Here is a 27,125-nt window from a genome sequence, read left to right on the forward strand (position 1 = left end):
TAAGAATAAATGTAAAAACTGAATTACGCTACGAGATGCGTTTTCTGTTCACCCATCCATATGAGCACATCCACTGACTATATACTGTGAAGAGGAGGATGAGATATCAGATACCATCCAAAGGGATTTGGAGCATCTACAGTATGTTTGGTTCCTTTGACCCCTGTTGGGGCTTAACCATCTGGTGGTGAGCACAGACCTGGAGGGGGGAGCACGAGTGATTTCACCTATTCACCAGCCGCTTGTACATGCATGAATGCTTAAGCACCATCCATTTTGGATTGGAAGAGTTTATATGGACTAATGATTTTTACATTTCTTTATGGACCTTTAAATTGTTTTGTTGTACATAAGTTTTTGTTTAATGGGCATGAGAGTACTTTCATATTGAACATTTACCAGTATTAATTGTATTTATTAAATGTGTTACAACTGGGAAAATGTAGTTTGAACAACAACACACACTTTTCATTCAGTGCAGCATTTAAAGGGACAGCAGGCATAAATTTGTTCACTCAATTTAGCTATTTATTTATTTAGCTACTAAAAGGGTAACATGGTATAAATAAGTGACACAAATCAGTTAGAACACATAGTTTTATTAGCACTAAGTTAAAGGCACCATGCACATGAATTTATTTATTTAATAAAATAGACACTAGTATTGGGCAGCACCACACATACCTCTCTTTTAGACTTACCTTTATAGACTCCACCTACAGGTGGGGAAGTTGAGGTAAGGCAGCAGCCAGATTTCAGATTATAGACCCTTAGCGTGGAATTAATACTTATTCATCAATAAATATGTTCACAGTTTGCTGTGCAATGCCCTTGCCCCTGGGTTCAAATGTTCTATTGTATTGCCGGCCTACCTCCTTTCTAGTAGGGAATACTACTCTTTTATTCTTTTCAGTTTCAGATTATTTTGTTCCCGGCACCATTAAATATATTCCAAATTCTCTCTTGCAGAATGGCACCAGTTTTCATGTTTTTGACCAAGGCAGGTTTGCAAAGGAAGTTCTACCCAAGTACTTCAAGCACAATAACATGGCAAGTTTTGTGAGGCAGCTGAATATGTGTAAGTACAGAACAGAACGGAAATATTTTATGTTTTGCATGCAGTGTCTACATTCTGCGAGGAAAGGACTATTCAACGGAGGAAAGGTTGTAGAATATGTGCACCAAAGGAAAGACTAAAAGTGTAAATGTCTAGGTGCCATGCATATTCCAGTCAATGTTTAAGGGTAGGCCCTTACATAAATTCATGTCCCCTGTAGGGCAATGCTAGTGTATGCACTATGACAATAAATCTATGGAGCCTCATGGTAGTCAATAAGTATGAATCCTAAAAATGAACTGGCAGAATGAGAGTCCCCACCTATTGGTGAATAGTGATGGACGAACTTCCGACGGGACGTTTCGCGAACGCGGACCACGAACGCGGCCGATAGTTCGCGAACCGGAACGTTCACGGCGGGCCCCATTGACTTCAATGGGAGGCGAACTTTGCAAACCTACATGTCAAATTTGCAGCCACAAAATAATTGATAGCTGTGCAAACATAGTCCCACCACATGACCAATGACATAACACATGTATGAGGTGAATCTGGGATCGACAACTACAAGCATTCTTTTTTTTATATGGGAAATTGTTGTGACAATATAGGACTGTGGAGCGCATGAAGGCAATGGAGGAGAGGGAAGGTCAGGTTAGGCAAAGAAGAGGGTGCAGGAGATGATCACCAGCAGCGTGACATACAGCAATGAAACCTGCACCGTGATAGAGTCATCTGACAGCAGCACCGTGATAGAGAGCACTGACATCAGCAGCGTGACATACAGCAATGACACCTGCACCGTGATAGAGTCATCTGACAACAGCACCGTGATAGAGAGCACTGACATCAGCAGCGTGACATAAAGCACTAACACCAGCACCGTGATATACAGCACTGACAGCAGCACCGTGATAGAGAGCACTGACATCAGCAGCGTGACATAAAGCTCTAACACCAGCACCGTGATAGAGCGTACTGACATCAGCACCGTGATATACAGCACTGACACCTGCACCGTAAGCAGCCCCAGGAGGAAGTCAGCATAGCACAGGGATGGTGGGAGCCCCTCATAATGAGCATAGCACAGGGATGGTGGGAGCCCCTCATAATGAGCATAGCACAGGGATGGTGGGAGCCCTCATAATATGCACAGCAGAGGTACAGCCCTAGGAGGAAGTCAGCAAAGCACAGGGATGGTGGGAGCCCCTCATAATAAGCAGCCCCAGGAGGATGTCAGCATAGCACAGGGATGGTGGGAGCCCCTCATAATAAGCAGCCCCAGGAGGATGTCAGCATAGCACAGGGATGGTGGGAGCCCCTCATAATAAGCATAGCACAGGAATGGTGGGAGCCCCTCATAATATGCACAGCAGAGGTACAGCCCCAGGAGGAAGTCAGCACAGCACAGGGATAGTGGGAGCCTCTCATAATAAGCAGCCCCAGTAGAAATATGACACCGCTCAACCTCTTCAAAGAGGAGGGTACAGGCATATAGTACGGTGTGCTTTTTTTGGACAAGGAAGTGAGCCAAATGAAGAAAAAAGGTCTGTGTGCTAGATTAAAAAAATTGTTTATCGACATATACATGGTCTACTGGTCACATGTGTTGAATTCCTCCGAGATCCATGCCTCATTCATTTTTAGAAATGTGAGGTAGTTAACACTGTCGTGAGCTAGGCGAGTACGCTTATCGGTCACGATCCCCCCTGCTGCGCTGAACGTCCTTTCGGACAGGACACTGGACGAGGGGCAAGCCAACAGTTTGACTGCAAATTGGGCAAGCTCTGGCCAGAGGTCAAGCCTGCCCACCCAGTAGTCCAGGGGTTCATCACTCCTCAGTGTCCACATCGGCCGTTAACCCAATGTAGTCGGACACCTGACGGTCTAGGCGTTCCCTGATGCTGGATCCGGATGACACCTGTCGATTGGGTCGGCTGAAAGAATGACCTCATATCCGAAGTCACCAACACTTCTTCAAACCGGCCTCTTCTTGCAGGCGCTGTTGGATTGGTACCTGCAACTCCTTCTCTGGGAGTGGGAATTGCTCCTCTGCCAGCGCACGCAAAAGCAGAATGCAGCATTTCTCGAAGCAAGGCCTGGAAATGCTCCACTCTGCCAGCCCTCTGTGACGGCGGTAACATTTCCGCCATTATGTGTTTGTACCGGGGGTCTAAGTACGTTGCCACCCAGTACTGGTCCTTGACCCTTATGCTTTTTATACGGGGGTCCCTATTAAAACACTGGAGCATGAAGGCCCCCATTTGCACTAAACTGGAAGCGGTGTGGTGGCGTGGCTCCTGCTCATCATCCAGGATAATGTCGCCCTCTTCATTCTCCTCCCCCCCATCCACGCACAACAACAGGAATCCCAGAAAGGTTTAAAGCATGCTCTTCTTGCTCCTCCTCATCCGCCCCGGGAACCATCCTCCTCTGACTCCTCTTCAGACTCCTGTTGTTCACTTGTCTCTGATAGAGTAGCCCCCCCTGGGAATTAATCCAGCATTGCGACTTCCTCATCTTTCCGCTCCTGCTCCTCCACAGCTTGATCAATGACACGACGCAATGCACGCTCCATAAAGAAGGCATAAGGTACCATGTCACTGATGGCGCCATGGCTGCGACTGACCAGTTTGGTGATCTCCTCAAATGGGCGCAGAAGTCTGCATGCGTTGCGCTATAGCAGCCACTGGCGCGGTGAAAAACCCCCCAGCTCCCCAGAACCTGTTATGCCACAAAGTTCATACAGGTAGACGTTAACTGCACGTTTCTGCTGGAGCAGCCTAACAAGCATATAGAAGGTTGAGTTCCATCTCAGTTCCGTGTAAGATCTTCTGAAATGGGCCGAGATTTTCCTTGCCTGCCGCAAGATGTCCTGGACCCCAGGGTATTTGACGAGGAATCACTGAACAACCAAGTTTAAGACGTGTGCCATGCATGACACGTATGTGATTTTGCCCTGTTTCAATGTGCTAAGCAGATTGGCACCGTTGTCGCACACCACTTTACCAACTGTCAAATTGAGCGGTGTTAGCCACTGATCTGCCTGTGAACGCAAAGCTGAAAGGAGTGCCGGACCAGTGTGGCTCTTGGCTTCCAGGCACAACAGGCATGGCAACGTCTCACCTGGCATGTCGAATAGGTTCTGGGGAGCTTGGGCGGCACAGCGGAAGAGCCGCTAGCAGCGGAAAAGGAGGAGTCAGCCGAGGAGGAGAGGGAGGAAGATGGAGTAGGAGGAGGAGGAGGAGAAGAAGGGCCAGGCCTGCGTGCAATCCGTGGCGGTAAAACCAAATCTACACAGGTGCCACTGGTTACATGCTTGACGGCCGTCAGGTTTACCCAGTGGGCAGTAAAAGTGATATACCTTCCCTGCCCGTGTTTGCTAGACCATGTGTCTGTGGTCAGATGTATCTTGGCACCGACACTGTGTGCCAGAGATACATTCACTTGCCGCTGAACATGGCCATATAGCTCTGGGATGCCCTTCTGTGAGAAATACTTCTTTCCTGGGACCTTCCATTGTGGTGTTCCAATGGCCACAAATTTGCAAAAGGCCTCCGAGTCCACCAGTTTATATGGCAGTAGTTGGCGGGCTATGAGTTCTGACAAGCCAGCCGTCAACCGTTGGGCAAGAGGGTTATCCGGCTTCATTATTTTTTTACGCTCGAACATTAGGCCCACGGAAGCCTGCCTTTTTGCAGAAAAACGTGAGCTTGGCGTGATGGAAGGTGGAGTGGAGGACAATTGTGAAGAGAGAGGAGAAGGAGAACTAGAAGACGAGGCTGGACGGTGAGAGCCTGGAGTGTGGCTTTGTGTGTTCTGTTGCTCCCACTGGGCTCGGTGATGGCTGCTCATGTGCCTTCTTAAGGCGGTCATCCCTAGGTGAGTGTTGGGCTTACCGCGACTAATGCGTTGACTGCAAAGATTGCAGATGGCAACGCTATTGTCAGCAGCGGACACGTTAAAAAAAGCCCACACTGCGGAGCCATGTGCCGGTTTCCTGGGAGCACCAGATGTGACCGTACATGGTCGATGACTCGCTCCTGATACCTTTGCCTACCCTGACCTTCCCTCGCCTCCATTATCTCAAGATTCCTGAATTTTCAGAATTTCACATATAAAAAAAGAATGCTTGTAGTTGTCGATCCCAGATTCACCTCATACATGTGTTATGTCACGGTGCTGGTGTCAGATCACTCTATCACAGTGCAGGTGTCAGTGCTCTATATCACAGTGCTGGTGCTGGTGATCATCTCCTGCACCCTCTTCTTTGCCTACCCTGACCTTCCATCGCCTCCATTATCTCAAGATTCCTGAATTTTCAAAATTTCACATATAAAAAAAGAATGCTTGTAGTTGTCGATCCCAAATTCACCTCATACATGTGTTATGTCACGGTGCTGGTGTCAGATCACTCTATCACGGTGCAGGTGTCAGTGCTCTATATCACGGTGCTGGTGATCATCTTCTGCACCCTCTTGTTTGCCTACCCTGACCTTCCCTCGCCTCCATTGTCTCAAGATTCCTGAATTTTCTGAATTTCACATATAAAAAAGAATGCTTGTAGTTGTCGATCCCAGATTCACCTCATAAATGTGTTATGTCATGGTGCTGGTGTCAGATCACTCTATCATGGTGCAGATGTCAGTGCTCTATATCACAGTGCTGGTGATCATCTCCTGCACCCTCTTCTTTGCCTACCCTGACCTTCCCTCGCATCCATTATCTCAAGATTCTTGAATTTTCATAATTTCACATATAAAAAAAAGAATACTTGTAGTTGTCGATCCCAGATTCACCTCATACATGTGTTATGTCACGGTGCTGGTGTCAGATCACTCTATCACGGTGCAGGTGTCAGTGCTCTATATCACGGTGCTGGTGCTGGTGATCATCTCCTGCACCCTCTTCTTTGCCTACCCTGACCTTCCCTCGCCTCCATTGTCTCAAGATTCCTGAATTTTCAGAACTTCACATATAAAAAAAGAATGCTTGTAGTTGTCGATCCCAGATTCACCTCATACATGTGTTATGTCATTGGCCATGTGGTGGGACTATGTGTGCACAGCTAGTAATTATTTTGTGGCTGCAAATATGACCTGTAGGTTTGCAAAGTTCACCATCCCTGTGATATGCTGACTTCCTCCTGGGGCTGCTTATTATGAGGGGCTCCCACCATCCCTGTGCTATGCTGACTTCCTCCTGGGGCTGCTTACGGTGCAGGTGTCAGTGCTGTATATCACGGTGCTGGTGTCAGTGCTTTATATCACGGTGCTGGTGTCAGTGCTTTATGTCACGCTGCTGATGTCAGTGCTCTCTATCACGGTGCTGGTGTCAGATCACTCTATCACGGTGCAGGTGTCATTGCTGTATGTCACGCTGCTAATGTCAGTGCTCTCTAGAGGTCGACCGAAAAAAAAAGGGCTAACTTGCGTTTGAAAGACCTCTGCGCAAATACCGCGTCACATTAAATATTGCAACAACCGCTATTTTATTCCCTAGGGTCTCTGCTAAAAATATATATATAATTTTTGGGACTTCTGAGTGATTTTCTAGCAGAAAATACTGGATTTTTACTAGTAAGCAACAAGTGTCAGAAAAGATTTAGTCTTTAAATGGGTAAACTGAGAACTTCTACACACAGAGTTCAGCCCATTGAAGAAGAAACATTGTATCACGTTGATCTTTTCTTGGCAGCCTGCCCAGAGAGGAGGAAAGTGCTTCACTGATGTCTTCAGGCAACTTACATTGACTTCTATCACAAAAGTCTTTTACAAGTCATAATAAGCATAATGACCGAGTCGTCGTCCGAAATCCGGAATTCGTAAACAAAAGTTCGTATTCCGTACAGAATTCGGACGCACGGCAATTCGTATTTCGGATCCTCCCGAACGTACGAATTTTTGGAAATTCGTAAGAATTTGAGATTCGTACGAAACTAATCGCACATGTCTAATATATATATATATATATATATATATATATATATATATATATATATATATATATATATACACAGTGGCTTGCGAAAGTATTCGCCCTCCTTGAACTTTTCAACCTTTTGCCACATTTCAGGCTTCAAACATAAAGATATTAAATTTTAATTTTTTGTGAAGAATCACCAACAAGTGGGACACAATTGTGAAGTGGAACGAAATCTATTGGATATTTTAAACTTTTTTAGCAAATAAAAAACTGAAAAGTGGTGCGTGCAAAATTATTCGGCCCCCTTACTTTCAGTGCAGCAAACTCACTCCAGAAGTTCAGCGAGGATCTCTGAATGATCCAATGTTGTCCTAAATGACTGATGGTGATAAATATAATCCACCTGTGTGTAATCAAGTCTCTGTATAAATGCACCTGCTCTGTGATAGTTTCAGGGTTCTGTTGAATGCGCAGAGAGCATCATGAAGACCAAGGAACACACCAGGCAGGTCCGTAATACTGTTGTGGAGAAGTTTAAAGCCGGATTTGGATACAAAAAGATTTCCCAAGCTTTAAACATCCCAAGGAGCACTGTGCAAGCGATCATTTTGAAATGGAAGGGGTATCAGACCACTGCAAATCTACCAAGACCTGGCTGTCCCTCTAAACTTTCAGCTCAGACAAGGAGAAGACTGATCAGAGATGCAGCCAAGAGGCCCATGATCACTCTGGATGAACTGTAGAGAACTACAGCTGAGGTGGGAGAGTCTGTCCATAGGACAACAATCAGTCGTACACTGCACAAATCTGGCCTTTATGGAAGAGTGGCAAGAAGAAAGTCATTTCTCAAAGATATCCATAAAAAGTCTTGTCTAAAGTTTGCCACAAGCCACCTGGGAGACACACCAAACATGTGGAAGAAGGTGCTGTGGTCAGATGAAACCAAAATCGAACTTTTTGTCCACAATGCAAAACGATATGTTTGGCGTAAAAGCAACACAGCTCATCACCCTCAACACACCATCCCCACTGTCAAACATGGTGGTGGCAGCATCATGGTTTGGGCCTTCTTTTCTTCAGCAGGGACAGGGAAGATGGTTAAAATTGAGGGGAAGATGGATGCAGCCAAATACAGGACCATTCTGGATGAAAACCTGTTGGAGTCTGCAAAAGACCTGAAACTGGGATGGAGATTTATCTTCCAACAAGACAATAATCCCAAACATACAGCAAAATCTACAAAGGAATGGTTCACAAATAAACGTATCCAGGTGTTAGAATGGCCAAGTCAAAGTCCAGACCTGAATCCAATCGAGAATCTGTGGAAAGAGCTGAAAACTGCTGTTCACAAACGCTCTCCATCCAACCTCACTGAGCTCGAGCTGTTTTGCAAGGAAGAATGGGCAAGAATTTCAGTCTCTCGATGTGCAAATCTGATAGAGACATACCCCAAGCGACTTGCAGCTGTAATCGCAGCAAAAGGTGGCTCTACAAAGTATTAACGCAAGGGGGCCGAATAATTTTGCACGCCCCACTTTTCATTTTTTTATTAGTTAAAAAAGTTTCAAAAATCCAATAGATTTTGTTCCACTTCACAATTGTGTCCCACTGGTTGGTGATTCTTCACAAAAAAATTAAATTTGATATCTTTGTTTGAAGCCTGAAATGTGGCAAAAGGTTGAAAAGTTCAAGGGGGCCGAATACTTTCGCAAGGCACTGTATGTTGCGCTGTGTCTTTAAGATTCTTTAAAGGATAAATCCACCTTTGGGAACGTGTTACATGTTCCATCCGTTTTTAAGGTGAAACATGTAACATGTTCCTACTGCTGCAGCCATTCACCGTTCCCTCCTCTCCCTCTGGCAGCAGCATGGGGAGAAGTTCCCTATACTAGCTGTCACTTTTTGAAAACAGTGCGGCCGCACAGGGCTCTGCTCACACGGCTGCATTATTCATTCACAGCACAGGACTCTGTGTGTGTGAATGATCTACAAGCATCGCCATCCTTTGCGGCTGTTGGTTTGCAGTTCTCAATGATCTACCACTGCGCTGTTCAGTGCTATGGTAGTTCATTGAGTCTTCTTGTCAGTGTGAAACTGCCTGGCTGTACGATGTACAAGGCAAACAGCTTACACTGACAGTCTGCAGGAGACCTGCATGGTATCAGCAATCTGCTGATCGCTGGTGCCATGTTTTCCAGGCTCCAAAAGGCAAAAAAAATTGCATTTATTTATTTGAAGTGAACTTCTCATTAACCTCCCTGGCGGTTTCCCTGAGTGTGGCTCGGGGTTAAATTTCCGCACCATTAGCGGTAACCCCGAGCCACAATCGGGATTGCATTGCAGGATCCTGGTGCAGTGTACTTACCTTGTCCCCAGGATCCTGCAATATCCCCCCCGCTGTGTCTGTGTCTTCCACCCAATGCCTCTGTGTGCCGGGCTCCATTCCCTGCGAGCGGCGCATGGGGGTAGAGCCAAGCGGCAAATTCAAAAATGTGAAAAATCATAATACATACAGTACACTGTAATCTTAATGATTACATCACTGTATGAAATGATTTCACATCCCTTTTGTCCCTAGTGCTTTGTCCAGTGCCCTCCATGCAGTTTTATATTATAAATACAGAGGAGTAGTGATGGACAAACTTCCAACGGGACGTTTTCGTGAATGCGGACCGCGAACGTGGCCGATAGTTCGCGAATCAGAACATTCACGGCGGGCCCCATCGACTTCAATGGGAGGCGAACTTTGCAAACATACAGGTCAAATTTGCAGCCACAAAATAATTAATAGCTGTGCAAACATAGTCCCACCACATGGCCAATGACATAACACATGTATGAGGTGAATCTGGGATCGACAACTACAAGCATTCTTTTTTTATATGGGAAATTCTTGTGACAATTCAGGACTGTGGAGCGCATGAAGGCAATGGAGGAGAGGGAAGGTCAGGGTAGGCAAGAAGAGGGTGCAGGAGATGATCACCAGCAGCGTGACATACAGCACTGACACCTGCACCGTAATAGAGTGATCTGACAACAGCACCGTGATAGAGAGCACTGACATCAGCAGCGTGACATAAAGCACTAACACCAGCACCGTGATAGAGAGCACTGACAGCAGCACCGTGATAGAGAGCACTGACATCAGCAGCGTAACATAAAGCACTAACACCAGCACCTTGATATACAGCACTGACAGCAGCACCGTGATAGAGAGCACTGACATCAGCAGTGTGACATAAAGCTCTAACACCAGCACCCTGATAGAGAGTACTGACATCAGCACCGTGATATACAGCACTGACACCTGCGCCGTAAGCAGCCCCAGGAGGAAGTCAGCATAGCACAGGGATGGTGGGAGCCCCTCATAATGAGCATAGCACAGGGATGGTGGGAGACCCTCATAATGAGCATAGCACAGGGATGGTGGGAGCTCCTCATAATGAGCATAGCACAGGGATGGTGGGAGCCCCTCATAATATGCACAGCAGAGGTACAGCCCCAGGAGGAAATCAGCACAGCACAGGGATGGTGGGAGCCCCTCATAATAAGCAGCCCCAGGAGGATGTCAGCATAGCACAGGGATGGTGGGAGCCCCTCATAATAAGCAGCCCCAGGAGGAAGTCAGCACAGCACAGGGATGGTGGGAGCCCCTCATAATAAGCATAGCACAGGGATGGTGGGAGCCCCTCATAATAAGCAGCCCCAGGAGGATGTCAGCATAGCACAGGGATGGTGGGAGCCCCTCATAATAAGCAGCCCCAGGAGGAAGTCAACACAGCACAGGGATGGTGGGAGCCCCTCATAATAAGCATAGCAAAGGGATGGTGGGAGCCCCTCATAATATGCACAGCAGAGGTACAGCCCAGGAGGAAGTCAGCACAGCACAGGGATGGTGGGAGCCCCTCATAATAAGCAGCCCCAGGAGGAAGTCAGCACAGCACAGGGATGGTGGGAGCCCCTCATAATAAGCAGCCCCAGTAGAAATATGACGCCGCTCAACCTCTTCAAAGAGGAGGGTACGGGCATATAGTACGGTGTGCTTTTTTTGGACAAGGAATTGAGCCAAATGAAGAAAGAAGGTCTGTGTGCTCGATTAAAAAAATTGTTTATAGACATATACATGGTCTACTGGTCACATGTGTTGAATTCCTCCGAGATCCATGCCTCATTCATTTTTAGAAATGTGAGGTAGTTAACGCTGTCGTGACCTAGGCGAGTACGCTTATCGGTCACGATCCCCCCTGCTGCGCTGAACGTCCTTTCGGACAGGACACTGGACGAGGGGCAAGCCAACAGTTTGACTGCAAATTGGGCAAGCTCTGGCCAGAGGTCAAGCCTGCCCACCCAGTAGTCCAGGGGTTCATCACTCCTCAGAGCGTCCACATCGGCCGTTAACCCGATGTAGTCGGACACCTGACGGTCTAGGCGCTAACACTGGAGCATGAAGGCCCCCATTTGCACTAAACTGGAAGCGGTGTGGTGGCGTGGCTCCTGCTCATCATCCAGGATAATGTCGTCCTCTTCATTCTCCTCTCCCCATCCACGCACAACAGGGATCCCAGAAAGGTTTAAAGCATGCTCTTCTTGCTCCTCCTCATCCGCCCCGGCACCATCCTCCTCTGACTCCTCTTCAGACTCCTGTTGTTCACTTGTCTCAGATAGAGTAGCCCCCTCTGGGAATTCATCCAGCATTGCGACTTCCTCATCTTCCCGCTCCTGCTCCTCCACAGCTTGATCAATGACACGACACAATGCACAATCCATAAAGAAGGCATAAGGTACCATGTCACTGATGGCGCCATGGCTGCGACTGACCAGTTTGGTGATCTCCTCAAATGGGCGCAGAAGTCTGCATGCGTCGTGCTATAGCAGCCACTGGCGAGGTGAAAAAAAACCCAGCTCCCCAGAACCTGTTCATACATGTAGACGTTAACTGCACGTTTCTGCTGGAGCAGCCTATCAAGCATATAGAAGGTTGAGTTCCATCGCGTCGGGCAATCGCAAATAAGACGTCTGACAGGCAGATTGTGTCGCCGCTGAATGTCAGCAAGGCGAGCCATGGCCGTGTAAGATCTTCTGAAATGGGCCGAGATTTTCCTTGCCTGCCGCAAGATGTCCTGGACCCCAGGGTAATTGACAATGAATCGCTGCACGACCAAGTTTAAGATTTTGCCCTGTTTCAATGCGCTAAGCAGATTGGCACCGTTGTCACACACCACTTTACCAACTGTCAAATTGAGACGTGTTAGCCACTGATCTGCCTGTGAACGCAAAGCTGAAAGGAGTGCCGGGCCTGATGTGGCTCTTGGCTTCCAGGCACAACAGACGCAGCACGGCATGGCAACGTCTCACCTGGCATGTCGAATAGGTTCTGGGGAGCTTGGGCGGCGCAGCGGAAGAGACGCTAGCAGCAGAAAAGGAGGAGTCAGCCGAGGAGGAGAGGGAGGAGGATGGAGTAGGAGGAGGAGGAGAAGAAGAGCCAGGCCTGCATGCAATCCGTGGCGGTAAAACCAAATCTACACAGGTGCCACGGGTTACATACTTGACGGCCGTCAGAAGGATCACCCAGTGGGCAGTAAAAGTGATATACCTTCCCTGCCCGTGTTTGCTAGACCACGTGTCTGTGGTCAGATGTATCTTGGCACCGACACTGTGTGCCATAGATACATTCACTTGCCGCTGAACATGGCCATATAGCTCTGGGATGCCCTTCTGTGAGAAATACTTCCTTCCTGGGACCTTCCATTGTGGTGTTCCAATGGCCACAAATTTGCGAAAGGCCTCCGAGTCCACCAGTTTATATGGCAGTAGTTGGCGAGCTATAAGTTCTGACAAGCCAGCCGTCAACCATTGGGCGTCATCATTTTTTTACGCTTGAACGTTAGGCCCACGGAAGCCTGCCTTTTTGCAGAAAAACGTGAGCTTGGCGTGATGGAAGGTGGAGTGGAGGACAATTGTGAGGAGAGAGGAGAAGGAGAAGTAGAAGACGAGGCTGGACGGTGAGAGCCTGGAGTGTGGCTTTGTGTGTTCCGTTGCTCCCACTGGGCTCGGTGATGGCTGCTCATGTGCCTTCTTAAGGCGGTCGTCCCTAGGTGAGTGTTGGGCATACCGTGACTAATGCGTTGACTGCAAAGATTGCAGATGGCAACGCTATTGTCAGCAGCGGACACGTTAAAAAAAGCCCACACTGCGGAGCCATGTGCCGGTGTCCTGGGAGCGCCAGATGTGACCGTACATGGTCGATGACTCGCTCCTGATACATTTGCAGTCTGCTTTGTCCCTCCTGCGCAATGCAAGTTATTCCTGCTTCTCCTCCCTATCTGCTGGTCCATATCTCCCTCCGAACTCCCCTCCTCTTCCTCTCTTGTGAGCACCCACGTGACATCACTAGACATGTCATCATCGACGTCACCTTCCCCACCGCTATAAGTAGAGATCTCGAAGTAGGCAGCAACACCGGGGACCAACCTCCTCCTTGGGCTGATCTGGGTACTGGCGTCAGACTGCTGAGTAGCAGTTGTTGCTACTTCCTCTTCCTGATCCAATACCAAGAGTGGCTGCGCATCAGAAATGTCTTGATATGGATCGGAAAATAATTCCTGTGACTCAAGCGGAAGGTATGTGGAGGTGGTGGTGTTGTTGGTGGTAGTGTCTTTGGGGGTGCACATAGCAGAGAGTGAAGAAGAGGGTGCAGATCGAGAGGATGAGGAGGGTGCAGAAGAGTAAGGCTGAGTGAGCCACTCAACCAAGTCTGGTGCGTCCTTTAAATGAATTGAACACACCTTCTGCAACTTCCCACTTTGGATCAAGCCTGTTGCTCCTGCCCTACCCCTGCGGAAGGGCCTGCCTCTTCCTCTGCCTGTCATTTTTTAAATGACCCTGTGACAAAACTCTCAGTCCCTATACTGATGAAGGACTGCTGCAGTATAGGGCAGCGGTCAGCAGTAGTGCACCTCAACCCTATGTATTGTGGACCTATACCAGTCCTTACGGAATAGCAGACTGTACCTCACTCAACTCTAGGTACTGTAGCACCCTAGACCAAGTTACCAGTCCTTATAAGGACCTTTGTGGAACAAGTAGGTTGTGTGTGACTGATTAGCAGGCTGTACGTCAGTCCCTATACTGATGAAGGACTGCTGCAGTATAGGGCAGCGGTCAGCAGTAGTGCACCTCAACCCTATGTATTGTGGACCTATACCAGTCCTTATAGAATAGCAGACTGTACCTCACTCAACCCTATGTACTCTAGCACCCTAGACCAAGTTACCAGTCCTTATAAGGACCTTTGTGGAACAAGTAGGTTGTGACTGATTAGCAGACTGCAGCAGAAGGGCAGCAGTCAAGTATAATATTCTTTCTATATTTGGAGGAAAGAATATTATACGTGCACAAGCCTATTACCATACCAGTCCTGAAAAGAACCTTTGTGGACCTAATATAGTAACAGCTACTGATTAAACTGACCCTCACTGCCTCACACACAGCTTCCTGCCTGTCCCTATATAAACTGACAAAACAGAGGCTGCTGGAACAATAACTTGAATAGTACTTTTGTGGACCTGATAGTAACAGCTAATGATTAAACTGACTGTCCCTGCAGCACACACCGTCCTGTCCCTTTCTCTAAACTGACAAAAGACACTCAGGCTGCTGCAACAATCAGTAGCACAGCAGTGCCTCAAACCTATATCCTGAACTACACCTAACACCTATACCAGTCCTGAAAAGAACTTTTGTGTACCAAATAGCTAGCGATTTGGGTCACTGCAATCTCTCCCTGCTCCACACAGCAACCTCTCCCTATAGTGACAGAAGAAAGAACGTAAAATGGCCACCGGATCAGGTCTATTTATAAGTTAGGGGGAATGTCCAAGTGTCCATGTGCTGTAATGTCTCAATTGGCTGTCCTGTACCCAGGGCTGGACTGGGACAGAAATGTGGCCCTGGACTTCATCCAGACCGGCCCACTTACAGTTTGAGTGTCCCATCAGCACTCCCTTACATCAGAGTGTCCCATCACCAGCCCCCTTACATCAGAGTGTCCCATCACCAGCCCCCTTACATCAGAGTGTCCCATCAGCACCTCCTTACATCAGAGTGTCCCATCACCAGCCCCCTTACATCAGAGTGTCCCATCAGCACCCCCTTACATCAGAGTGTCCCGTCACCACCTCCTTACATCAGAGTGTCCCATCAGCACCTCCTTACATCAGAGTGTCCCATAACCAGCCCCTCCTTACATCAGAGTGTCCCATAACCAGCCCCCTTACATCAGAGTGTCCAATCACAAGTCCCCTTACATCAGTGTCCCATCAGCACCTCCTTACATCAGAGTGTCCCATCATTAGCCCCCTTACATCAGTGTCCCATCATTAGCCCCCTTACATCAGAGTGTCCCATCATTAGCCCCCTTACATCAGAGTGTCCCATCACCAGTCCCCTTACAATCAGAGTGTCCCATCACCAGTCCCCTTACATCAGAGTGTCCCATCACCAGTCCCCTTACATCAGAGTGTCCCATCACCAGCCCCCTTACATCAGAGTGTCCCATCACCAGCCCCCTTACATCAGAGTGTCCCATCACCAGCCCCCTTACATCAGAGTGTCCCATCAGCACCCCCTTACATCAGAGTGTCCCATCAGCACCCCCTTACATCAGAGTGTCCCATCACCAACCCCCTTACATCAGAGTGGCCCACTGAGCCATCGGCCCACAGGGAAACTCCCGGTAGTCCCGATGGCCAGTACATGCCTGCCTGTACCCCATGATGGATGTGTCATCATAGGTCAAAGTTCTTTTACACAGTAAACACAGAAGCCCGCCCGGCGAACGGCGGCAATAGTCCGGCGATCGGGCGGACCACGAACAGCCGAAATTCGCCACGAAACAACCTCCGGGCGAACCGTTTGGCCATCACTACAGAGGAGTGGTGTCGCCCCTGTATGAGACTTGATTGTCAGTGAACCCACATCTCTAGTACAATAGAAAAAGAATCCCTGAAAAAGAGTGTATATCCTCTGATGGGATTTTAAATAGTTTACTGGCAATAGGTAATAGTAGAAAGACTCTAATCTCTTCTACTCTTGTACTATTACCTATTGCCAGTAACCCTATTTAATTCCCCATCAGAGGATATACACTCTTTTTTAGTGATTCTTTTTGTATTATAAATACTGCCTGGAAACTGGAAATTGTCCATAGCAACCAAAAAGTGTGCCTTTATGTCAAAAGTGGTTTTAGACCAGCTAGAAAACGGCAATAGTAAATTAGAACACTTGCAAAATTGAGTGATAGTTAATTATGTGGAAATTAATTTTATTACTATCATATTATTATTTTTTAGAATTATTTATATTTATTATATTATAAGTTTGTGTTTCAAACTTCATCATACCTGGGATGTCTACTAGACTCTTGTTTGGACAGATTTAAGTGTGTTATTCCTAACACAAATCGCCAAATTTCTATGCAAAATAATTGTACTGCTTTGAGACGCAAAGATCTGACATAATCATACCGCCAGGGAGGCTACGGCTGGGTTCACACTATTGCAATTTGGATGCGGTAGCTGCAAAAATGTCAGTCCAGCGCATTCGTGCGGGAGCCTCAGCACAGAGCTCTGAAGGAATGGCACCAATGTTCAGTTTCTTCAAAGTACATGCGCTGGTGACATCACTGGCTGCTGCTCACTGGAATATCTCCTAAACAGTGCACATTTATTATATATTCCTATTACCTACATGTAAGCTTTATTATAAACTTACCTATAGGTAAAAATGTCATAAAAGACTTTACTATCACTTTAATTCAGAGTGGATAATCCATCTCCATCTAGTGGTCAAGTTTTATAATGACACATCAATCTATACAATTCGTATTCGTCTTGAAAGGCAGCACCCTTTACAAAATCCATGATCACCTCCTAATCAATATCATCAACTAAAAATCAAACAAATAAAAAGAGACCGCAGGTGAAACGTGTTCCCCTCCCATGCAGGAAATGTGCACAGAACGCCCCTTTCCTGTGTGAACAGACCCTCAATGTCACCCCAAACCCGGGTAGCAGTCTTGTGACAAAATATGCTTGGCTCTCCGCTGAAAAAAAAGTACAGGAGCTACTTTGGCGCTGGCTGCCCTATGCTGTCACACAACAAATGCACCAAAACAAAACAATGTGTCGGCCAGGTGTGAAGGCGGCCTGATTGTTAATGGCAATTAAATATATGGCACATTGAACAATCTTTTCAGTCTTTTCATTGTATAGATCATTATTTTTCAAACTTTTATCAGTCAAGGCACCCTTTAAAAAATATGGACAGTCTGGGGGCTCCCCATTTCAAAAGGTAAAAACTATTCTAATAGTTTTGCATAACACAGCAGCATCCACACATGTAGGACCCCCAACATTAGGGGGGGATTTATTCTTCCAAAGCAAATCATCTTTTATAAACTGGTATTGACTAGGATTCCAAGGTTTCTCTTTTCCCTCAAATTTTCTCCATCACTCAGCTAAAGTGCCCTCAAGAAGGTTGTAATGGTGCACAATGGAAACCTGTGGCTGAAAGGCAGCTTTATCCACATGCTGGCTTGTATACAATTTTGGGGCAATTTTCAGGCATTTTGCCAAGGCACCTCTGAAGAAACCTCACGGTGCCCCAGGGTGCCTGGACATCCTGGCTGATAAAAGCTGCTATAGATAATATGGTTATATATATAACATTGTTTTAAGTCCCTCTTATGCTGGGTTGTCTCTGCCCAGACAATCCAGTGTTGTCTTGCTGCGATCCGCTACTCAGTTGTCACATCCTGGGTCCCATGCTGCCATCCTGGTCATTGAGAGTTGGCTGCCTCTTCTGGGTTCAGGCACAAGCCCCGCCCCCACCCCTCCAGATGATGCACGCCACGTCTGCCTATCAGATGCTGCGGATCCCTTCTCCTGTAGCCTCCTAGGATACATGATGTGGTATCCCAGGAGAGTGGTATGAAAAAAGTTAACTGAAGAATAGCATTTTACTATACAGAGGGGGGTGGGGGCTGTGAGTGCATGTAGGGGGGGTCATTTTAGGATTGTAGGCTCCACTTTAAAGTGTATCCCCAGCCAACTTTCACAAGGTGGCCTTCCTTATTGCCATCATGTCTGCGAGGTGAGTGCTAGCAATATTGTCTTGTATAAAACTTGTATGGACAAGGTTGTCTTGAGGCCTGGAGCCTCCTTTCATCGTAAAGTGGATGTAAACCTGATTCATGAACTTTTTTCATGTGCTCTGATTAAACCAAGAGTCCTTTGGTGAAATCGATTGGTCAGAAGTGACGATCTAGTGATCCTCTCTCCCATTCGCTAACATACTTTTGACCAATAGATTCCAAGCCTGCCCACCACGACAAGGTAGACTCTTCTAGGGCAGGACCTACACTAAACTACACTAAGCTACCCTACTGGATGCTAGTCATCGATTTTCTAATGTTGGATGTATGTTTGTAGTAGGCCTCGTCCTATAATCTGTGTGTGCGATCTGCTCTCTCCTAATCAGTCGTTTTCTTTCCTTCAACCTCTCCAAATCTTACAGTGTATGGCTATCTAAATGTGCTTCTAAAGCCCTAAGTTTTATCACCTTAATGCACTCTATGTACTAAGGAGAAGGACCTTCTCTGCTGAAGCCGCCCACCCAACCCCCCTTTTCCTTACCTGAGCCCATCCGATCCAGCTTCCACCGCTGTCTCTCTCCTCATTGGACAGACTGATAGCAGTGGGAGCGATTGGCTACAGCTGCTGTCAATCAAATCCGATGACATGTGGGTGCGCGGTGGCCAGAGTCCCGCTTTCTGTGTCAATAGATGCAGCAGCGAGTCTCGGGAGTGAGCACGCACAGGTGCCCCCAGGGAAAGCGGCTTTCCGTGGGGGCACCTGATGAAGAGGAGGGTCCTGGAGTGCCAGTGGGGGGTACCCAGAGGGGCTGCTCTGTGCAAAACCATTGCATAGAGCAGGTAAGTATAGGCATGTTTAGTATTTTTTTTTTTTTTTTTATAAAAATACCCAGTCTAAAAAGAAAATATCTGTTATTACTATACTTATACATTCATACAATTTTTTTTTTGTTTTTTTTGTTTTTTTTCTCAAAACATCAATTACTATAAAACTGCTAGAAGTATGCTGTATAGAGGAAAGATGTTAAATATTTATACATTTACATGTATACATTTTCTATACATTTTTTTCAAACCCTTAACTATTAGGCCCCCTTCACACGGGACGAATCGGATGGATGGGCTCCGCTAGCTCAGTGGGGGATCGCTCCGTTGATCCTCGCTGAGCCGGCAGATGACAGGTCTGTCTCCGCTCCCTGTGCAGGGATGGACCTATCAGAGCCCCGCTGTTCTCTATGGGCACATCGGATGAAAATGGACTGCGTAACCGTTCTCATCCAATCCCATCTGATCCGCTGGACGGATGGCAAACATATCGCCATCTGTCTGTTTTGAGCAGATCTTGTCAGGTCGGATGGCAGGTGGGTGTCAGCGGACACATCTTCACTGACATCCGCCTGCCCATATGAGTCAATGAGTGGCCGGCTCAGATCTGACTGAAAATGGATCCAAGCGGGTCAGTCGTGTAAAAGGGGCCTTACAGTTGTCACCAAACTGCAGCCCTGGGGCCAGATGTGGCCCTTTGCTTGCTTTTATCCTGCCCTTGAAGCATTATTCCTCCCACCAACTCCAATGATGGGGCAATATTCCTCCCACTGACACCAATGATGGGGCAATATTCCCACCACTGACTCCAATAATGGGCCACTATTCCCCCCCACTGACACCAATGATGGGGCACTATTCCCCACTGACTCCAATGATGGATCACTTCCTCCCACTGACTCCAATGATTGGGCACTATTCCTCCCACTGACTCCAGTGATGGGGCACTATTCCTCCCACTGACTCCAGTGATGGGGCACTATTCCCCCCACTGACTCCAATCATGGGGCACTATTCCTCCCACTGACACCAATGATGGGACACTATTCCTCCCACTGACTCCAATGATGGGGCACTATTCCCCCACTGACTCCAATTATGGGGCACTATTCCCCACTGACTCCAATAATGGGGCACTATTCCCCTCACTGACTCCAATAATGGGGCACTATTTCCCCCACTGACTCCAATAATGGGGCACTATTACTCCCACTGACTCCAATAATGGGGCACTATTCCCCCACTGACTCCAATAATTGGGCACTATTTCCCCCACTGACTCCAATGATGGGGCACTATTCCTGCCACTGACTCCAATAATGGGGCACTATTCCCCCCACTGACTCCAATGATGGGGCACTATTCCCCCCACTGACTCCAATAATGGAGCACTATTCCCCCACTGACTCCAATGATGGGGCACTATTCCCCCCACTGACTCCAATAATGGGGCACTATTCCTCCCACTGACTCCAATAATGGGGCACTATTCCCCCCACTGACTCCAATAATGGGGCACTATTCCCCCACTGACTCCAATGATAGGGCAGTATTCTCCCACTGACTCCAATGACAGGGCACTATTCCTCCCACTGACTCCAATAATGGGGCCCTATTCCCCCCACTGACTCCAATAATGGGGCACTATTCCCCCCACTGACTCCAATCATGGGGCACTATTCCTCCCACTGACACCAATGATGGGACACTATTCCTCCCACTGACTCCAATGATGGGGCACTATTCCCCCACTGACTCCAATGATGGGGCACTATTCCCCACTGACTCCAATAATGGGGCACTATTCCCCTCACTGACTCCAATAATGGGGCACTATTTCCCCCACTGACTCCAATAATGGGGCACTATTACTCCCACTGACTCCAATAATGGGGCACTATTTCCCCCACTGACTCCAATAATTGGGCACTATTTCCCCCACTGACTCCAATGATGGGGCACTATTCCTGCCACTGACTCCAATAATGGGGCACTATTCCCCCCACTGACTCCAATAATGGAGCACTATTCCCCCACTGACTCCAATGATGGGGCACTATTCCCCCCACTGACTCCAATAATGGGGCCCTATTCCTCCCACTGACTCCAATAATGGGGCACTATTCCTCCCACTGACTCCAATAATGGGGCACTATTCCCCCCACTGACTCCAATAATGGGGCACTATTCCCCCACTGACTCCAATGATAGGGCACTATTCCCCCACTGACTCCAATGATGGGGCAGTATTCTCCCACTGACTCCAATGACAGGGCACTATTCCTCCCACTGACTCCAATAATGGGGCACTATTCCCCCCACTGACTCAAATAATTGGGCACTATTCCCCCCACTGACTCCAATGACGGGGCCCTATTCCCCCACTGACTCCAATAATTGGACATTATTTCCCCCACTGAATCCAATAATGGGGCACTATTCCTCCCACTGACTCCAATAATGGGGCACTATTCCCCTCCTGACTCCAATAATTGGGCACTATTTCCCCCACTGACTCCAATGATGGGGCACTATTCCTGCCACTGCCTCCAATAATGGGGTACCACTCCCCCCACTGACTCCAATAATGGGGCACTATTCCCCTCACTGACTCCAATAATGGGGCACTATTTCCCCCACTGACTCCAATAATGGGGCACTATTACTCCCACTGACTCCAATAATGGGGCACTATTCCCCCACTGACTCCAATGATGGGGCACTATTCCTGCCACTGACTCCAATGATGGGGCACTATTCCCCCCACTGACTCCAATGATGTGGCACTATTCCCCCCACTGACTCCAATAATGGAGCACTATTCCCCCACTGACTCCAATGATGGGGCACTATTCCCCCCACTGACTCCAATAATGGGGCACTATTCCTCCCACTGACTCCAATAATGGGGCACTATTCCCCCCACTGACTCCAATAATGGGGCACTATTCCCCCACTGACTCCAATAATGGGGCACTATTCCCCCCACTGACTCCAATAATGGGGCACTATTCCCCCACTGACTCCAATAATGGGGCACTATTCCTCCCACTGACTCCAATAATGGGGCACTATTCCCCCCACTGACTCCAATAATGGGGCACTATTCCCCCACTGACTCCAATGATAGGGCACTATTCCCCCACTGACTCCAATGACGGGGCAGTATTCTCCCACTGACTCCAATGACAGGGCACTATTCCTCCCACTGACTCCAATAATGGGGCACTATTCCTCCCACTGACTCCAATAATGGGGCACTATTCCTCCCACTGACTCCAATAATGGGGCCCTATTCCCCCCACTGACTCCAATAATGGGGCACTATTCCCCCCACTGACTCAAATAATGGGGCACTATTCCCCCCACTGACTCCAATGATGGGGCCCTATTCCCCCACTGACTTCAATAATTGGACATTATTTCCCCCACTGACTCCAATAATGGGGCACTATTCCCCTCCTGACTCCAATGATGGGGCACTATTCCTGCCACTGCCTCCAATAATGGGGTACCACTCCCCCCACTGACTCCAATAATGGGGCACTATTCCTCCCACTGACTCCAATAATGGGGCAGTATTTCCCCCACTGACTCCAATGATGGGGCACTATTCCTCCCCACTGACTCCAATAATTGGACACTATTTCCCCACTGACTCCAATAATGGGGCACTATTCCCCCCACTGACTCCAATAATTAGGCACTATTCCTCCCACAGACTCCAATAACGGGGCACTATTCCTCCCGCAGTAAACTGATCCTTTCCTTAGAAGGTTTGGAGACCCCTGAACTAGTACTACACCACTTCATGTAATGTATATAAAAAGAAAATGTGTCACACAATGGGGATTAGAAACAGATATGGAGCACCATTGGGATCAACACGAATGTCAAACCAGTAGTTGAGCATTTCTTCCAAGGTGATTGGGGCATCAGCGGGCAGTCTGCGGGGCAGTCGGGGAACAGCAGCCCGGCACAGAGGACAGGTCCTGCTCTGCTGCGCCCATCGCTGGATGCATTCCAGGTGGAATTGGTGACTGCAGGGCAGAGTCGTAATGTCTTCTCCATTTTGAAAATCTATTAAACAAATGGAACATGTCAGCTGGTCCTCACCACCCGGCTGGATGGGTGGCGGTGGTGATGGGGGTTGTTGAGGAGCTCTGCCGCGGTCTCTAGGAGAACGGCTCCTATGGTCCTCCTGTCTCCTCCGACGGGCTCTAGACCTCGTCCGATGGGCGATGGGTGACTCTCCGCCATCCTGACGAGAACGCCTCTGCCGGGATCCGGGACGAGAAGGACGACGCATCCCGATGGTATAAGGGTGCCTTTTATACCTGAAAAAGGCTAAAAAATTATAATATTAATAATAATATTATAATTAGCAATAAGATGGTAGAAATAGCGATAACTATCAATTAAAATCGATAAAATCGCAGTCAGTCACAAGGAAAAGCAGTCAAACGCTGTGAGATCGCAGAGCAACAGCTCAGAGCAACCGCACTCAGCAACTCGTAATGAGAAGTGACCTGAGACAGGCTCAGCCTCATCCCCCTCTAGTAAGCGCCTATCATTCATCTTATGGTGACCTCACAGCATCGTATTTGTTGCCCATATGTCATCATACAACACTGTACACATCTACATCTTATATCATTACATTCATTTCACATTTCATTACATTCTAATGGGTTTTTTAAGGGTTTAATTCTTTAAAATTGTCACTAGGTGGCAGTCTCCGTTTTCCCATAGCTAATTTGCATACCACTATGTCCCTGTCCAATCAGCTGAAGGCTGTGCAGTGAGGAGAGTGGGAGTTGGGCGCCATCTTGGCTAATGGTTGTGTATGAGAAATTGATATGAGTTTATATTTGCTGGGAAAGCTGAAGAAATCACCCAATCCGGGAATTTTGGTGAGTGAGGAGAGCAGAGCTTTACAGGTGAGGAGTACAGAGGGGAGGAGAGCCGGGGGTAGGTAGGAGAAGGCGGTGGGGGGGAGGTAAGTAGGTGGGGGGTAGGTCTGACAGAATGTACTATGTGCGCTCTGTGGTGTGAGGTGAGCTCTGAGGTGTAATGGGGAGTATATAGCCGGCTGTAGAGGTGATAATATCCGGGGGAGGGGGGGCAGACATAGCTGGAGCCCCCCATCACCCCTCATCTGCCCCCCCCCCAGTCTGTGCCTCCTAATCCCCCTCATCATTGCTGGATAAGAGGGGGTGTGGGGGAGGGGAGGGCGGACTTGAGGCCCCTATAATGTGTAAGCTGACCCCCCTCCCCCCTCTGATGATATAAAACAAATGTAATATATTGCAGAGTAGCAGCCCTCAGATCTGCATTATATTTCCTGGTCACCATGGTGATCATTCAGTAACACTTCCTGTCCTCCATCCCATATACATAGAGGGGGCTGCTATGACTAGAAATAGGAGGGGGAGGGGACTTTCACTGCCCCAGACCCCTAATACAGGGATGGTCACATGACACTTCCATGACCACTAATGATGGGGGGGGGGGGGGGTAAAAGTGTTTGTAAACCTCAGACATGAAATATGAAGAATGCATATCCCTCTATAGCTGGGGTTGGCAACCCGTCGATCGCCACACAGTGACTGGTTGATCGACACCTCGGCTTGCCGAGCCGACTATCAGATGTGGGACTGTTTATTGGCAGCGGAAACGCCGGCCACACAGAGAACAGCCGGCGCATCAGCCGATGCGGCTTCTATAGTGCGGCAGTGTCAGGCGGAGTGATATTACCGCCCCCTCTGTATTCCTGCCTTAGCAGAGAAGCGGAGTGCAATATACCAAACAAGTAGTGTGTGCCCGAGGTGCCCGGGGAGCTGTGGGCAGACCTACCACCCCCTGGGGAGTTTCCAGACAGACGGAGCTGCTTCGGCAGTCTGTGTCTGTTCTGTCCCTGGATGCCCCCTCCTCACCCAATGGATGCTCGGGGGCATCGCACCCTTCACCCCAATTCTTCACTGCTCTCAGTTGTAGTCGGATCCAATGACCAATGGTAAAGGGCCAGTTCACACCACATGCAGTCCGGTGCATTTTTTTCTGCCTAAAAAACGCATGGATAGTAGGTTATATGCTTTTCAATGACATCGTTCACACCAGTGCTTGCATTTCCAGTGCGTTCCAGAAAAAAAATAGAACATGCTGCATTTTTCCTTCATTGGACTGTGCTGCAATACTGTAAAACGCATCAAAAATGCACTGGAACACACAGGTCCTTACGGCCAGTTCACACCATAGAAACGCAGTCCGGATGCGTTCCAGATGCTTTTCTGCATGCACGTTTTTGGTGCATTTTTAATGCAGTCCAGTGCATTTCCCTCCCATTTTTTCTTAACCCTAAATAAGGACATGTGTGTTCCAGTGCGTTTTTGATGCTTTTTACAGCATTCCAATACAGATCAGTGCAGGAAAAATGCAGCGTGTTCTACTTTTTTTTTTCTGGAACTGGAAAGCCCTGAAACTGACCGCACTGGTGTGAACTATGCCATAGGAAACCATATAACCTACTTTCCATGCGTTTTTGATGTAGGAAAAATCGCACAGGACTGCATGTGGTGTGAACTGGCCCTAAATAAGAACATATGTGTTTCAGTGCGTTTTTGGTGCATTTTACAGTGTTCCAGTTCCAGAAAAAACTTTTCCTGCACTTGACTATATTGGAACACTGTAAAACATGCCAAAAACGCACTGGAATGCAACTAAATGCACCAAAAACGCACTGAAACACACATTTAAGGTTAAGAAAAAAGAGGTAGAAAAAATGACCTGGATTGCATCAAAAACACGCATGCCGAAAAGGATCTGTAACGCATCCGAACTGCGTTTCTATGATATGAACTGGCCCTAAATACGGATATGTGTGTTTTAGTGCATTTAGGTGCATTCCAGTGTTTTTTTGTTTCTTTTTACAGTGTTCCAGTGCAGGAAAAATGCAGCGTGTTCTTCTTAACCCCTTCCCGCCGAGCGTACACAGATGTGCGTACTCGGCTTCCGGGGGTTATACCGGGATGATGCCCGCACCTGCAGGCATCATTCCGGTACCGTTTTGCAGAGCGGGCGATCGGCTATCCAACCATAACAAACGATGCGGCTAAAAGCCGCTCGGCTGTTATGCCGGAGGATTGGGAGGGGACGTCCCCCCCCCTCCCGCCGCTCTTACCGGTGCTCCCGTTCAATCAGGAGCACCGATCTCACATCCGCCGCTTCCAGCAGCTGGGGAGGGACTGGAATGAAGCAGTAAGCGGCTTCATTCCAGTCTCCTAATTGTAAACACGGAAGCGACATCATGACGTCACTTCCCGTTTACTCGGCTGCCAATGGCGCCGGTTTTAAAAAAAAATATACAGTATTCAGAATCTTCGTTTTCGGCGATCTGAATACATTGACGTGTAAAGGAGGGATGGGGGGTCTTTTAGACCCTCCATCCCTCAATAAAGAGTACCTGTCACCACCTATTACTGTCACAAGGGATGTTTACATTCCTTGTGACAGCAATAAAAGTGATCAAAATTTTTATTTTTTTTAAAAAACAATTTATTAATTTTAAAATAAATAAAAAAATAAACATTTTTTTAAAGCGCCCTCCGTCCCCGCGATACGCATACGTAAGTCGTGCCCACATATGTAAACGGTGTTCAAATCACACATGTGAGGTATCGCCGTGATCGTCAGAGCGAGAGCAATAATTCTAGCACTAGATCTCCTCTGTAACTCTAACCTGGTAACCGTAAAAAAATGTTTAAATTGTTGCCTATTGAGATTTTTTAGGTACCGTAGTTTGTCGTCATTCCACGAGTGCGTGCGATTATAAAGTGTGACATGTTTGGTCTCTCATTACTCGGCGTAACATTATCTTTCACATTGTGCAAAAAACTGGGCTAATTTTACTGTTTTTTTTTTTTTTTTAAATTCATGAAAGTGTCCCTTTTGCCAAAAAGTTGCGTTTAAAACACTGCTGCGCAAAAACCGTGTGACATAAAATATTGCAACAATCGCCGTTTTATTCTCTAGAGTCTCTGCAAAAAAAATATATATAATGTTTGGGGGTTCCAAGTTATTTTCTAACAAAAAGTATGGATTTTAACTTGTAAACACAAGATGCCAAAAATAGACTTAGTCATGAAAGGGTTAAAAACTATATAACCT

The 27,125-nt window shown here is 47.6% G+C and overlaps 1 long non-coding RNA gene across 1 annotated transcript in view; it reads left to right on the forward strand.

Annotated features, from left to right (window-relative positions):
* Positions 1-27,125, forward strand: part of LOC143959451 (uncharacterized) — a 35,123-nt gene continuing 7,998 nt past the window's right edge. The window contains exon 1 of the long non-coding RNA XR_013270237.1: positions 1-1,078. This is a non-coding gene — a long non-coding RNA (uncharacterized LOC143959451). The remainder of the gene's footprint in view (positions 1,079-27,125) is intronic.

Source organism: Lithobates pipiens, unplaced genomic scaffold (assembly GCF_037356315.1).
Source record: "Lithobates pipiens isolate NorthernLeopardFrog02 unplaced genomic scaffold, aLitPip1_a1.2 Scaffold_75, whole genome shotgun sequence".
Taxonomy (NCBI): Eukaryota; Metazoa; Chordata; class Amphibia; order Anura; family Ranidae; genus Lithobates; species Lithobates pipiens.